The sequence below is a fragment of the Sorex fumeus genome, unplaced genomic scaffold (genome assembly GCF_029834395.1).
Source record: "Sorex fumeus unplaced genomic scaffold, SorFum_2.1 ptg000236l, whole genome shotgun sequence".
NCBI classification, from domain to species: Eukaryota; Metazoa; Chordata; class Mammalia; order Eulipotyphla; family Soricidae; genus Sorex; species Sorex fumeus.
In genome coordinates, this window is record NW_026606293.1 from 599351 (window position 1) to 613108 (window position 13758).

Here is a 13758-nt window from a genome sequence, read left to right on the forward strand (position 1 = left end):
CCGAAATCCAGAAGAGGAAATTCATGGGGTTTCTTACGTCTACCCATTTAGTGTTGATGACTTACACGTGACTTTCGTGAGAAAGATTTCTCACCTGTCCAAATTTGATATTATTGAGTTACATATTATTTCAGTGGGAAAGACTACATGCTTTAGACCCCTCCTATTTCTTACTGTATGAATTTGATATTGTTGAATTCTTCATGACTTTCGTGAGAAAGTTTTAGTACCTGCATTACATTGATAAGGTTTTTCGTCAGAGTGACTTCCATATTGTTGAATTAGATATTCTAGTGGGAGGCTTTTCCTACGTGATTTACACCCAGAGAATATTGTACTACATGAATTTGATATTGCTGAATTCTGCATGACTTTCCTGGGAATGTTTTGCTACCTGTTTCACATTTTAAATGTTTATCTTCTGAGTGTCTTCGATATTGTTGAATTAGATGCGATTTCATTGGGAAGATTTCCTACATGCTTGCTTGCTTTGCATGCAACCCATCAGTTTGATCCCTGGCATCCTTGTACTCTGTCTCAGCATTTGATGTTTGGTATTTTGCTGAGAGTTACCAGGTGATTAGTGTTTGATATTTTCTTAATATCTTGCAGACAGATACCAACTGATAATCCTTTTGCGATTTTGACTTGAATTTTCCTGATCTTTCACTTGCCTGGAATACACTATTTTCCCGATATATGTGTCTGTCAGATTCTAGCAAGAGAACAACTCGGAAGTTAAGATGTGAGATTCTTCTGGAGAGGCTTGATCTGATTGGGTAAAAGCCACTAGAATTTTGAGGATACTCACTTATGCATGAGTATTTCTAGGGCTAGAGCGATTATGCATCCGGTAAGATTCTTCCCCTGTATGTGATCAACCGGGTTTGGTCCAAGACATCCGTATAGTTGCCTGAGTGCATAGCCAAGAGTAAGCCCTGAGCTCTGTGTGGGCTGGACTGGGGTGGGATTGGTCCAAATGCAGAGAGAAAATGCTGTACCTTCCATGTGATTGGATGGAGTTCTGCTAAGTGAAGAGAATCATAGAAAAAGGGGTTCATCAGGGACTCTAACCTATTTGAGGTGTAAGGAAACAAGGTACCACCCAAGGACAGTGGGAAGAAGACCAGCAGGATTGGTCCATGTTTGGAAGCCTGCCAATTGTACTGGAGGATTCCATAATTTCCCACTTTTTTTTTTAATTGAAATATATAGGATTTTTTGGGTACATTTTCCTGCCTACTCCTTTAAAATTCATGGAGTTTCTTACCTGTAACAATTTAATATTGTTGACTTAGTTGTGACTTTCGTGAGGTTCCTCACCTGTTTAAATTTGATATTGTTGAGTTAGATATAATTTTACTGGGAAAGATTTCCTACATACTTTACACCCCTCAGATTTCTTACTGTATGAATTTGATATTGTTGAATTCTACATAACTCTAGTAAGAAATTTTTAGTACTTACTTTACATTGATAAGGTTTTTCGTCAGAGTGACTTCCATATTGTTGAATTAGGTAAGATTACAGTGGGAATGATTTCCTACATGCTTTACACCCCTAGAATTTCATACTGTATGAATTTGATATTGCTGAATTCTGCATGACTTTCGTGGGAAAGTTTTGCTACCTGCTTTGCATTTGAAAGGTTTGTCTTCAGAGTGACTTCGATCTTGTTGAAATAGATGCGATTTCAGTGGGAAAGATTTCCTACATGCTTGCTTGCCTTGCATGCAGCCCATCAGTTTGATCCCTGGCATCCCAGGACTCTGTCTCAGCATTTGATGTCTGGTATTTTGCTGACAGATACCAAGTGATGAAGTGTTTGATATTTTCTAGATACCTCCCTGGCAGATACCAAGTGATAGTTCTCTTGTGGGTTTGACTTGCAGTTTCCTGATCTTTTCCTTGCCTGGGACATACTATTTTCCCGATATGTTTTTCTGCCAGATTCTAGCAAGAAAACACCACAGAAGACAAGAAATTAGCTTCATCTGGTGAGCTTGATCTGATTGGGTAAGATCCACCAGACTTTAGTGAGTAGTCACTTATACTTAAAAATTTATATGGCTGGAGCAATAGTACAGCAGATTAGATGCTTTCCTTCCTTGGGGCCCACGTGATTTGATCCCCTGCACAGCAGATCATTTCCTGAGTACAGAGCAGTTGGGATCAGAATAGGGACCATATTGACAATGATGGTTGGAAGGGATTTCTCTGGATGGAGATGTGTTTTGAAATTGGGTAACTGACCAAACATGATGGCCTCTCCGTATCGGTATTGGAAGCCATAAGCCCAAAAGGAGACAGAGAGACAAGATGAAATATGCCTGTCTACAGGCACACTTGGTGGCTCAGAGTGTGTGGAGCTGGTAGAAGGGAAACTCAGGACATTGGTGGTGGAAGTGTATTTGGTGAAATGATGGATGTTGGAACATCGTATGTCAAAAACCTGATCACGAAAAGTTTATAACTATCTCAAATATTCAGGTAAATTAAAATGAATTAAATAATATTGGTCACTGTCACTGTCCTCCATTGTTCATCGATTTGCTCGAGCGGCCCCAGTAACGTCTCCATTATGAGACTTTGTTGTTACTGTTTTGGCATATCGAATACCTCACAGGTAGCTTGCCAGGCTTTGCCCTGCAGGGAGATACTCTCTGCAGCTTGCCGGGCTCTCTGAGAAGGGCAGAGGTATCGAACTCGGGTTAGCCATGTTGGCTGCATGCAAGGCAAATGCCCTACCCGCACAGCTATCGCTGTAGCCCCATAATATTGGTACTATCATAAAATATACATACATATTTTATACAAAAATTCAGTGGTGGAGGGTCTTTGGTACTTTGGTGCTTTCCAATGTACAATAACGTTGTACTTGAAAACCATAAATGTTAATACTTTCATAATGTATTACTTTCAGTGCAATAAAAATGAAAGAAAAATGTAAAACCTCCACTGGTGGAGGTGGGCACTTTTCATTGGGGTGTTTTAATATCAGTCAAGAGAAATGGAGACTATGGTATGGATTGTGGTGTTTAAAGTTTGTTTTCTGAAATCTTATCATTGACAATATTGTAAAATTATAAATCCCACTGAAATTTAAGAAAAGCATTTTGTAGAAACTGTGCTCTCCCTGATTACTTGATGGCAATAAACAGTCTGCTGTTCTGTGTATACAAAATACAAACCAAAAATCTTGAACACTGTACAGGTCAATACTTTTGTAAGCACGTTTCCTACACTATAATAAAAATTAAATTTGGTTTGTTTTGTTGCTTTTGGGGTCACACCCAGCAATGCTCAGGGGTTACTCTGAGTATAGAAAACTGTTTAAGTTTGAACATAGAAAGGACAAGAAAACCAGTAATGTGAGGAATATTGTCTTTAATGGAGGCAGGGGGCAGGTGGGAAAGGGGAATATGCCAGGGATATTGGTGGTTGGTAATGTGCAGTGGTGAAGGGATGGGTGTTTGATCATTGTGTGATTGTAACCCAAACATGAAAGCTTGTAACTTTCTCATGGTGATTCAATAAAATCAAAATACAACAACAACAAAAGAAAACCAGTAATGGACCAAACTAATCTATCCTCAAACCCCCATTTTTTTATGTTTTGAAATTTTTTGTTTCAATTATGTAGCGAGATCTAGCTATGCGAAAGGATCACTCCTAGAGGTACTCAGGGGACCATAAATGGCAGGTGGTAAAGTGGTATGCAACTAAGGTTAGCCAAGTTCAAGGCCTTAACCGAATACTGTTTGGCCTTCAGAACCAAAACTTTGTAAGCAAAGAAGTTAGTTTCCAACACGACAAATATATCTTAAAATATATTATCAGCAGTTAGAGAGTATAGCAGATGTTCCCCTTATGTGTAGCCACCCCAACCTTGATCCACAGCACCCAATATGATTCCCCCAAGCCCAGAGTGATCTCTGAATGTAAAGCCAGGAGTAACTCTTGAGCACAGCAGGTGTGGCCCCAAAACCAAAATATATGTGTGTATAGATATGATTGTATATGCATATATATGTGTGTATACATATGTGTGTACACATACATATGTATGTATGTGTTTATATAGAAATAAAGTGGACCAGAGTCATGCTAGAGCAGGTGGAGCATTTGTATTCTATGCAGCTCGCTCAGGTTCAATTCTTTGGACCACAGATGGTCCCCAAGCCGCACGAGAAGGAACCCCTGAGCTCAGAACCAGGAGTAAGCCTGAGCACCACTGTGGCCCAAAAATACAAAAAAAAAATTGTTGAAGTCATCCGTTCCTTATCCCCCATAGCTATCTTTAAAATTAAGTGTTTCTAACGGGGCCTTACAAACAGAACTCAGGGACCATCCCGTGGATATTGGGTCAGACAACTCACTGGAAGGGCCCAAGCATGTGGTGCTGCACTGACTCTGCAGATTGGGGAACCTCCAGTGCCACCTGGCAGTCTCTGGGGCCATCTTTTGATGCTGTGAACAGGGCTTTTAGTGCTGCGGGAATCAGACGTAGTTTAATAATCTACGCTCCTAAACCGCTATCCTCTTGCCCCCCAAAATCAGTTGAAATGTGCAAAGATTAACCCTACCTCACACAGACTAAGGATTATAAAGAAAACTTTTAGGTATTTAAGAAAAGTAAATCCTCGTTCAAACATATCCTACCTCTATAAATGCGTTTATTAGTATGACTCATGAGACTGTTCAAAGCAGCAAGGAATGTGTCCCAGGCAAAACAAGAAGAGGAGGGGGAAAGTGAAGAGGGGCAGGGAGGAGAAGAGAGGAGTGAGGGATAGGGGAGGAGAAAGGAAAGAGGGGGAAGAGGTGAAAGAGAGAAGGGCAAAGCAGGGAAGGGAAATCTGGAAGAGGAAGGGAAGGAAAAAGAAAAGAGGGTGGGCATGGGGAAGAGGAAACGGGGAGAGCTGGGAGGGTGGAGGAAGGCAAAAAAAGCGGAAGGGGAGGGATAAGGGGAGAGGGAAGAAGTGGGGGGAAGAGAGGCATGGGAAAGGCAGGGGGGAGAGAGAAAATCGGGAAAGGAGGGGAAGAGGAGGAGGGGAGGGAAGGGGAAGAGGAGAGGGAAAGAGGATGATGGGGCGAAGGGGAAGGGAAGAAGGAACAAGGGAGAGGATTATAAGAGGATGAGAAGGGTAAAGGGAGAACAGGAACTGGAGCATAGCACAGGGGGTAGGGCGTTGGCCTTGCTCATGGCCAACCAGCTTCGATTCCCAGCATCCTATATGGGCTCAGGAGTAATTCCCGAGTGCATAAGCCAGGAATAACCCCTGTGCAAGGCCTGTTGTGACCCAAAAAGTAAAAAAAATTAAAAATAAAAGAAAATGCACGACATTAAAAAATAGAGGACAGGGGATGGGGAGAGCACGGAGAGGGGGAAGAGGAAGGAGAGTGGGAGAGAAAGGCAGGAGGAGGGCGAGAGCAGAGCAAGGAGAGGCGGAGAGGAGGACCCAGAAAGCCAAGTGGACATAAAGGGGAAGGGAGAAGAGGGGAGAGGGGAATGAGAAAGGAAATGGGGAGGGGGAAACGGAGGGGTGAAAAAGCTAAACTGTCCCCGTGAGACACGTGCCGGTTCTAGTGCGCATGCGTTCCTCGCATTACGTCCCGACGTGCCTAATCTCTTCCGGATTAAATGGTCTCTTTCGGGGCAGCTCTAGTCCAATGGGATTACGCGCTGAAGCCGGGCGACCGGCCGTTGAACGGCTTTTTCCAGAGGTCGTTACATCGTCATCTTGGAGCAGAAACCTGTGGAAGATGAAGTAAGGCTCCGGTTGTCCTACGTGGAGTGTGGGAGGTCGGGGCTGGGGGATTGGGATGCGGGGCGGGAGGAGCTGAGGGAAGAGGCGGGGGCCGAAGCGTCCGAGGGGGCGGGGGTCGCGAATTCTGGACAGGGCCGTGACTCTTCCAGTGGAGACCTAGTTCGGCGTCTGGGTCGCTGGGACATTTCTTTACTCTGCGGCAACTTCCGCAGCCCATTGACGAAATTGAAGTTAATCAAGGAACTCAAGGAGCGAGGGGTCCAGCTGGGGGTGGCGGAGAAGGTGTCCTGGCACCCCGAGTACAAGGACAGCGCCTGGATCTTCTTGGGTGAGTTTTGCCGCGGTGCGCTTCGGGTTCCCCGCCTCCTGGCTTTCCAGGGAGGGTTTCAGCTTTCCGCCTCTCTTCTCCCGTTATTCCTCTCCTCTCCCTGGCTCTCGCGCCCCCCCCCCCTCCTCGTTTAGGTGACACCCAGAGGTGGTCAGGCGTCACTCCGGGCTCTCCATTCAGCAGTTCCTTCTGGCGGTGCTCACAGAACCTATGGGATGGTCCAGGGATGATGCCAGGGATCGAACCTCATGCAAGACGATTGCCCTACCCGCTACACGAGCGCTCCAGCCCTGCCGGCATGTATTTCTGCTTCTTATTTTGGGGCCCACACCTGGTGGTGCTCCTGCGTTTCTCCTGGCTCAGTGCACCGGGATCACGACTGGCAGTGTCTGGAATTATATGGTATGCCAGAGATGGGACCCACGATTTTGGCCACGGGCACGGCAAGCGCCTTACCCATTGTACCATTTTTCCAGCACCCTTATTTCTGTTCTTTTTCCAGGCTTTCATTTTTCCCCTCCGTTTCTCACCCTCCCATCCCATCTTTATTTTTTTTTTCATTAGTGAAACACCATGAAGTACAGTTGAAGACTTACAAGTTGTTGTGCTTGGGTTTCGGTTATAGAATTGATTGAGTACCAATCCCACCACCTGTGCCCATTCTCCACCCCCACCAATACCGGTATCCCACTCCAACCCCCATCCCCCATCTCACCCTGCCTCTGTGGTAGGGCAGTCCCTTTTGTTCTGTCTCTCCTTTTGGGTGCTGTGGTCTGCAGAAGAGACATTGGGTGGCAGTCATGTTCGGTCTATAGACTACTTTCAGCATGCATCTCCCATCCTGGGCAGATCTTCCCAGAACCCTTTATTTGGTGCTCCCTTCTCTATCTGAGCTGCCTTTACCCCTAGAGTCTGCCTCTGAGCCATGGAGTGAACAACCTGGTATTTATCACAGCTGTTCTTCGGTGTTAGTCTCTTATTTTGTTACTCTATGTTACCCAGATGAATGCGATCTTTCTATGTCTGTCCCTCTCTTTCTGACTCATTTCACTTAGCATGATATTTTCCATGTAGTACCACTTGTATATAAATTTCATGACTTCCTTTTTTCTAACTGCTACATAGTACTCCATTGTGTAGATGTACTAAAGTTTCTTTAACCAGTCATCTGTTCTCGGGCACTAAGATTTTTTCCATATTCTAACTACTGTCAACAGTGCTGCAATGAACAAACAAGTGCAGATGTGACTTCGACTATACTTTTTTGCCTCTCTGGGGTATATTCCCAGGAGTGGTATTGCTGGGTCAAATGGGAGCTCAATTTCTAATTTTTTGAGAATCGTCCATACTGTTTTCAAGAAGGGATGAACCGGTCAGCATTCCCACCAGCAGTGAAGGAGGGTCCCTTTCTCGCCACATCCGTGCCAACACAGGTTGCTTTTGTTCTTTTGAATGTGGGCCAGTCTCTGTGGTGTGAAATGATATCTCATTGTGGTTTTGATCTGCATCTCCCTGATGCTTAATCATGTAGAGCATTTCTCGTGTGCCTTTTAGCCATTCGGATTTCTTCTTCGAGAAAGTCTCTGCTCATTTCATTGCCCCACTTTTTAATGGGGTTGGGTGTTTTTTCTTGTGGAGTTCAACCAGTATTTTGTATATCCTTGATATCAACCCCTTGTCGGATGTGTATTTGGAGAATATCCTTTCCCATTCTGTAGACTGTCTTTGTATTTTGGTCAGTGTTTCTTTGGAGGTGCAGAAGCTTCTTGGTTTAAGATAGTCCCATTTGTCTATCTCTTTTCACTTGGTTGGCCAGTGGCGTGGCATCTTTGAAGATACCATTAGCTTGAATATCATGGAGGGTTTTGCCAACTTTGTTTTCAATGTACCTTATGGATTCCGGTCTGATGTTGAGGTCTTTGATCTATTTTGATCTTACATTTTTTCATGGTGTTAGGCAGAGGTCTAAGCTCAGTTTTTTGCATGTAGTCATCCAGTTTTGCCAGCACCATTTGTTAAAAAGGCTTTTCTTACTCCACTTCGCATTTCTTGTTCCTTTATCAAAGATTAGATGAGCATTTGTTTGACGGGAGATGCCAGTATATTCAACCCTGTTCCATAGGTCTGCAGCTCTGCCTTTGTTTCAGTACCATGCTGTTTTAATTATTACTGCTTTGTAGTAGAATTTGAGGTTCGGGAGGTTAATTCCTCCCATTTTCTTTTTCCCAAGTGTTGCTTTAGCTATTTGTGGGGGCTTATTGTTCCATATAAATTTCAGGAATGTTTGCTCCATTTCTTTGAAGAATGTCATGGGTATCCTAATAGAGATCGCATTGAATTTGTACAGTGCTTTGGGAAGTATTGCCATTTTGACAATATTAATTCTCTCGATCATGAACAGGGGATATTTTTCCATTTCCTCGCGTCCTCTTTTTATTTCCAGAAGCAGCGTTTTGTAGTTTTCTTTGTACACGTCCTTTACTTCCTTCACTTCCCTTAACTTAATCACTTAACTTCCCGTTAGTCGTCGATTTGCTCGAGCGGGCGCCAGTAACATCTCCATTTGTCCCTGTCGCGTGCTAGTGTAGCCCAATGGCATCTGTTCGCTCCGGGAACATGAAGGGCCTCAAACCGATCGTTCATGATCTTGACGAAGAAGTCTTGACCATCTGGTAGGTGGGCGGCCACGCGGTCTTTTGACATCCCGTGGAATCCAGTCGGTAACAGCTCTAGTCCAGCGGTCGTCTTTAAATCTCATTATGTGACCAGCCCATCTGATTTTTGACACGTTGGCAAATGAGACAGCGTCCCTGATTCTTGATCGTCGACGGATGTCAGAACTCCGGATTCTTTCTCTCATTTGAGTGAAACGTGATATTACAAGCATAGCTCTTTCTATTCTTCTTTGGGAAACCTGAATAGCGTTCTCATCTTGTTTGCGTAGGGCCCAGGTCTCTGAGGCATATGTTAATGTAGGAAGAACAGTGGAATCAAAGAGATGTGCCCGGAGCTGGAGGTTCTTCGTCCTCTTAGCTATTTCTTCGGCGTTCTTGAAGGCATTCCAAGCCACTCTCTTCCTCCTGCGCAGCTCGGGTGCCAGGTCATTTGTCATGTTGACCTCTCGACCTAGGTACACATAGCTGTTGCATTCGGAGATGGTCGTTCCATTGAGAGTGAATGGGGAGTCAGGAACGAGGCTGTTTCTCATAAACATTGTCTTCGTAAGATTCAGCTGTAGTCCTACCTTTCCACACTCACGGTCAAAGTCGGCCAGCATTTGTGCCGCTTGGCTGATGTTTGGTGTTATTAGAACAATGCCATCAGCAAAGCGGAGGTGGTGTAATTGCCGACCATCTATCTTCACTCCCATTCCTTCCCATTCCAGTCGTCGCATGATGTTCTCGAGGGTGGCACTGAAGAGTTTCGGTGAAATGGTATCACCCTGCTGCACCCCTCTCTTGACATCAACGATCACTTCTTTGTAGAAGTACTTCCTTAGTTAAACTAATTCCTAGGTAGTTGATTTTGTGGCATACAATTGTGAACGGGATTGTTTTCTTCATGTCATTTTCTTCTCTCTCACTATTTGCATATAGGAAAGCCATGGACTTTTGGGTATTGATTTTGTAGCCTGCCACTTTATGATACAAGTCAATCGTTTTTAGGAGTTTCTTTTTTTTTTTTTGATTTTTGTGTCATACCCAGCAATGCACAGGTGTTGCTCCTGGCTCTGCCCTCAGGAATTACCCCTGTCAGTGCTCAGGGTACCATGTCGGATGCGGGGACATTGAACCTGGGTCGGCCGCATGCAAGGCAAACTCCCTACCCGTTGTGCTATTGGTCCAGCCCCTCTAGGAGTTTCTTGGTAGTGGTTTTAGGGTTCTCTAAGTATAGTATCATATCATCTGTGAATACTGAGAGCTTGATTTTTTCCTTTCCTATTTGGATGCCCTTAATCTCTTTTCCTTGCCGAATCGCTAATGCTAGTAATTCCAGTACTATGTTGAACGGTAGTGGAGACAGTGGACATCCTTGTCTCATCCCTGATCTTAGGGGAAAGGCTCTCAGTTATTCCCCATTGAGGATGATGCTTGCTGTAGGCTTGTGGTTGATGGCTTTAACTATATTGAGGAAAGTCCCCTCTCTCCCCAATTTGGCGTGAGTTTTCATCATAAACGGGTGCTAGATCTTGTCAAATGCTTTCTCTGCATCTATTGATATGATCATATGCTTTTTATCTTTTCTTTTTTTATATGATGGATTATGTAGATTGATTCCCGAATGTTAAACCATCCTTGCATCCACGGGATGATCCCACTTGCTCATGGTGTATGATCTTTTTGATGAGTTGTTGAAATCTATTTGCTAGTATTTTGTTGAGAATCTTTGCATCCGTGTTCATCAGGGATATTGGCCTGTAGTTTCCTTTTTTTGTGGTGTCTTTGTTTCCTTTTGGTATTAGAGAGATATGGGCTTCATAGAAACTGTTTGGGAGAGTTTCTGTGTTTTCAATTTCCTGGAAATTGCTTGTTGTTCCCTATGAGATTTCTGTTGCTCATCTTCAAGCTCGCTGATCCTCTCTTGAGCTGCACTTATCCTATTGCTAAGGGTACTTACTTGCTTTTTAATTTCACCTACTGAATCCTTTATTTGTGACGCTTCTTTGTGTAGCTATTTTATTTCTGCTCTCATTTCTTCCTGTATTTTCTCGACTATCTGTTCTATTGTTTCTTTCATTTCTCCTTTTAGTATTCTGGACATCTCTTCCATTGACTCTTTGAGTAGATCCTTGAAGACCCTCTGCATTTTGTCCCGGAACTCTTATTCAAAGAGAGCATGCATAATTGTGGACAATCTCGGTTGAGGATTCGCGATTCTTTTCTTCGTATTCTCCTTGTAGTGGAGATTTGCGTTGTTTCTTCATGTTGCTTTGGTTGCTAGAGGTAGAATGCTGAAATCACAGGCACTGTTCCGTCTTATCGTGGGAAAGGATTTTGGTTAAGATTGGTCGATGGTAGCCACCCTTCTCCCAGTCTAGAGTCCGACTTTCTATCGGTAGCTTGCCGGGCTCTCCGAGAGGGGCGGAGGAATCGAACTTGTGTCGGCCATGTTGGCTGTGTACAAGGCAAACGCCCTACCGCTGTGCTGTCGCTCCAGCCCTGACATTGAGTGAAGCTTTGGAGGAGGTGCTTTTTAGGATTGAGATTGTATAGCTTATTTCATACTGGCCTTTTGTTAGAAGTAGAGTAGGCCAGTGGGATGTTGTTATATTGTAGTAGAGGTGGTCAGAAATTTTTGGTCGGTATTAGGAGACAAAGTATGGGATGAAAGTCCTGAGTGCTCAGATTGGGAAATATAACTGTGGCCAGGAGAAGGACACACCCACTTCTGGGAGGCCACGCAGCCTATGTAGTGGCCACGCCCCTGGCCTGCCCCCCTCCCGTTGCCCTCTCCTTCACCCTCCCCGTGCTCTCCCCCTCTTATTCCCATTCTCCCTGCTCTCCTCATCCCCTGTCCTCCTCTATTATTTAATGCTGTACAGTTTCCTGTATTCTTCATTTTTAATTTTTTACTTTTTGGGTCACACCCGGCCTTGCACAGGGGTTACTCCTAGCTTACTCACTCGGGAATTACTCCTGGGGCCATATAGGATGCTGGGAATCGAAACCGGCTTGGTCACGTGCACGGCAAACGCCCTACCCACTGTGCTATCGCTCCAGTCCCTGTCCTTTCACCCTTCTCATCCTCTTATAATCCTCTCCCTTTTTCCTTCTTCCCTTCTCCCCTTCATACTCTTTCCCTCTCCTCTTCCCCTTTTCTCCCCTCCTCCTCTTTCCCTCCCCTTCCTCAGTTTTCTCTCTCTCCCCCTGGACTTTCCCATGCCTCTCTTCCCCCCACTTCTTCCCACTCCCCTTATCCCTCCTCCTTCCTCTTTATTTTGCCTTCCTCTACCCCTCCCACCTCTCCCGCTTTCCACTTCCCCATGCCCTCCCTCTTTTCTTTTTCCTTACCTTCCTCTTCCCATTTCCCTTCCCCCCTTTGCCCTACTCTCTTCTACCTCTTCCCCCTCTTTCCTTTTTCCTCCTCTACCCCACACTCCTCTCTTCTCCTTCCCCCTGCTCCTCTTCACTTTCCCCTTCCTCTCCTTGGTTTCTCTGGGGCACATTCCTGGCTGCTTTGAACAATCTCATGAGTCATACTAATAAACCCATTCGGTGAGGTAGGTTATATTTTAATAAGGCATTACTTTTGTGAAATGCCTAAAAGTTTCCTTCTTAATCTTTAGTCTTTGAGAGGTAGGGTTGATATTTGCATATTTAAACTGATTTTTGGGGGGGCAAGGAGATAGTGGGTTAGGGGCACAGTTTTTGTTTTGTTTTGTTTTTTATTTTTTTGCTTTTTGGGTCACACCCGGGGATGCACGTGGTTATTCCTGGCTCTGCACTCGGGAATTACCCTTTGCAGTGCTCAGGGGACTATAAGGGATACTGGGAATTGAACCTGGATCGGCCGCGTGCAAGGCAAACGCCGTATTCGCTATGCTATTGCTCCAGCCCCAGGGTTGCAGATTATTAAAGTAGGTCTAGTGTCCCCCAGCACTAAAATCCTGCTCACAGCATCAACCCATGCAGCCTTGGTGGCCCCAGCGCACTTCCAGGTGGCACTGGAGGTTCCCCAAGCTGTAGTGTCAGTGTATCACCACATCCTTGGGGCCATAGAGTGAGTTGTCTGACCCAGTATCCAGGGAATGGTCCTTGGGCTCTGCTTGGAAGACCCCTTTGAAAACATTTTTTGAAGGTACCTATGGTGTATAAAGAGCGTATGACTTTAAATTCTTTTTGTATTTTTGAGCCACAGGCAGTATTGCTCAGGATTACTGCTGTTTCTGAGCTCAGGGCTTCCTTCTGTTGGGGCTTGGGGACCATATCTGGTGCACAGGATTGAACCTAGGCCAGCTGCATATAAGACAAGCTCTCTACCTGCTGTAGTATGACTCTGGTCAACTTTATATATATATTTATATATATATATATGTGTGTGTGTATGTATATACATACACATATACACAGATACATACATGCATATGTATTTATATGTATACACACATATATGTATATATAATCATATATCCATACACATATTTCGGTTAGGGGGCCACACCTGCTGTGCTATGGGTTTACTACTGCCTCTACATACAGAGATCATTTCTGGGCATGGGGGAATGATATTGGGTGCTGGGGTCAAAGTTGGGTTGGTACATGTAAGATGAGCATCTGCTATACTATCTCTTTAACTGCTGATAATGTATTTTAAGATACATTTGTGTTGTTGGAAACTTAACTCCTTTGTCTACAATTTTTTTGTTTTGAGGGACACCAATAGTACGTAGGTAAGGCCTTGAAATTGGCTTTCCTTAGTTGCTCACCACTTACCACATAGGGTCCCCTGGATATCTCTAGGAGTGATCTTTGAGCATAGTTGAATGTGGCAAGATCATTGAAACAAAACATTTTCAAAACAAAAACAAATTGGGGGTTTTGAGGAAAATTTATTTGGGTCCATTGGTGGTTTTCTTGACCTTTCCATGTTCAAACTTAAAAACTATTCTATACTACTGGTGTGGGCTGGAGCAGTAGCACAGCAGTAGGGCCTGTGCCTTGT

General features: G+C 44.4%; 1 pseudogene; it reads left to right on the forward strand.

Annotated features, from left to right (window-relative positions):
• Positions 1–844: 844 nt before the first annotated feature.
• The window catches only part of LOC130018093 (RNA-binding motif protein, X-linked 2-like), a 34922-nt pseudogene continuing 22008 nt past the window's right edge, over positions 845–13758 (forward strand).